We start from the raw sequence: 2,129 nt of genomic DNA, 5'->3' as shown, positions 1-2,129 counted from the left end.
GAAGGGGGTGGAGCTCTTCATGATTTTTTTTGTACCCACATGACCCAGAAAATCATTCCAATAACCCAAATCTTTAGTTTTTTCAACTAATTAAATCAATATTTTCCTTTTATGGTTTATGTATTTTTATTTATTTTCTTAAACATTTCTCAGTTACATTTTAATAAATTCAGGTGGTATGTTGTAGAGTTGGGGGCTGCATAAAACCCAGAGAGGTGCCTCTGTGCTAAATAATGGTAGATTTTACAGGGATATCACCCCAGTTTTCCCTGACAAGCTCTATATTTTCCTTAGATATCTCCTCATAGTATAGATCCATTGTGGGATCTCCAAGTCTATGTCATACTTATTAAGTGCAAGGTTTGCATTTTTCATCAAGCTAGAAAAACTTTCAACATATTCCTAGTAACATGCCATATGTCTTGTCCAAGGAATTGGACAGTTGTGTTTAACATCATTATGTTGGCCAAAGAATAATTCACCCTTTCCCTTTTTTTTCGGTCATAGAAAACTTACAAAAGCCATCTCTAAAGGTTGAGAGTTTGCAATCTGTGTCAGTGGAAATTCCATACCAATAAAAATCATACTTCAGTGTATTAAAGAATTAAGTATGGATGATGAATCCAGGCTGATGAGGTCATGCAGCTAAAAAAAAAAAATAATAAGTTAAGTCAATATCTTTTAAGAGAAAAAAAAAAACTAGCCTCACCAAATAATGCTAAGCATTTATAATTTTGGAGCATTCCATCTAGTAATTCTAAATAGTGAGGGATTGATATTTCTCCTACCCCATTCTTCTTCCTCTTCCTCCACCTCGTCTTCTTTCTTGTCATCCTTGTAACCTTGCATCTTTCTTACAACCTCATTTGTCTAGAGTCCTTCCCCACTTTCAACTTTAGAGCCCTCTTACTAAAGTTTGAGCTCTTTCAAGTCCTTTAATTGTCCTTTCCCCATATTAAGTTTCTTTCCTTATTCATAATTTCAGAATGCTCCAAATCCCCTTCACAGTTATACTTCCTCCTTTACTTTTATCTTCAGCTCAGGGCCTGTCCTGCTGCTTTTTCACACACCTTTCTTCCAGCAGAAGCTGGAACTCTCTGTTCCAACTCTCACTTTTCCTACCTTTTAAGAGATTGGAATCTTCTGATCATAGATTTAGTTGGAAGGGACTTTATTGACAATTTCATCCAACCCCTTCATTTTGAAGAAGAGGAAATTGAGACCTAGGGAGGGTAAACAAATGGGTACCACTGATACATATTATGTATGACAAAGGAGCAAGGATTTGGACCCACAGTCAGTGTTTCCCCCCCCATACCATAATGCTACAACATCCCAAATCAGTGCACTGGGAGACAATGGACTCGAGTTTGAGTCCTAGTAATTTGCTTTGTGATCTTAAGCTTTGGTCTCCTACTTGACCTCTGTAAAATGAGAAGACCAAATACTAGAAGATCCTAGCAGCATGTCTACTCCATTTCTTTTCTTTTCTGTGTTTTTTTCTTTGAATCATGGAAAGGTTAACTGATTGAGCTCTTTGACACCTCACAACAGGCCAAATATTGCTAAGCATTTACAATTTTGGAGCATCCCATCTAGTAATCCTAAAGTTAAATAAAAAGTGAAGAAATTTAGCAAAACATAAAACAGAAGAATTGAATACCTTCCTACTGAGGTTCTTACCTTGGTAGGGGATTTTAGAATTTGATCTTCCCAGTTGGTTAATGAATTAAATGATTTGGTCTTTAAAGGGTAAGTTCTGAGGGACTGATGAAGGAAATGACTTTGGTAAATATAAAACACACTACCTTCCATTCTGGTGCTATAGGCCTTCCTGCGGGAGCTGATGGTCTTGACTTAGTTTTGTTTGAATAACGGGCCAATGGAGTTCAGGCTCTTCAATTACTCTGACCTGATTTCTCAGGTTTATCTCATTTAGTGAGATTGAGTGGTTTCCATTTTTGTTAGCTAGGTCAATTGGAATTGCTTGGAGTGGGTACTTCCAAACTGTAGTCTAATGAAATTACCCTCCAGACATTCAGATGGCTAATTAGTGTTCAAAGAAATCTATAATCTCATGAACTACCCTTAGGCCATATGAACATGATGTTGACTACTGAAGAATATCT

The 2,129-nt window shown here is 36.7% G+C and overlaps 1 long non-coding RNA gene across 1 annotated transcript; it reads right to left on the bottom strand.

Moving 5' to 3' along the window:
* Positions 1–200: 200 nt before the first annotated feature.
* Positions 201–1,864, bottom strand: LOC141553209 (uncharacterized). Its single transcript, XR_012485318.1, has 3 exons — positions 1,684–1,864; positions 1,123–1,223; positions 201–645 (listed from the first exon to the last, which is right to left on the bottom strand). It is a non-coding gene; the product is annotated as an uncharacterized LOC141553209 (long non-coding RNA).
* Between the last annotated feature and the right edge of the window lie 265 nt (positions 1,865–2,129).

This window comes from Sminthopsis crassicaudata, chromosome 2, assembly GCF_048593235.1.
Source record: "Sminthopsis crassicaudata isolate SCR6 chromosome 2, ASM4859323v1, whole genome shotgun sequence".
In the NCBI taxonomy this organism is placed as follows: domain Eukaryota; kingdom Metazoa; phylum Chordata; class Mammalia; order Dasyuromorphia; family Dasyuridae; genus Sminthopsis; species Sminthopsis crassicaudata.
The sequence above is the reverse complement of the archived record's forward strand: the minus strand, read 5'-3'. Positions and strand labels throughout refer to the sequence as shown.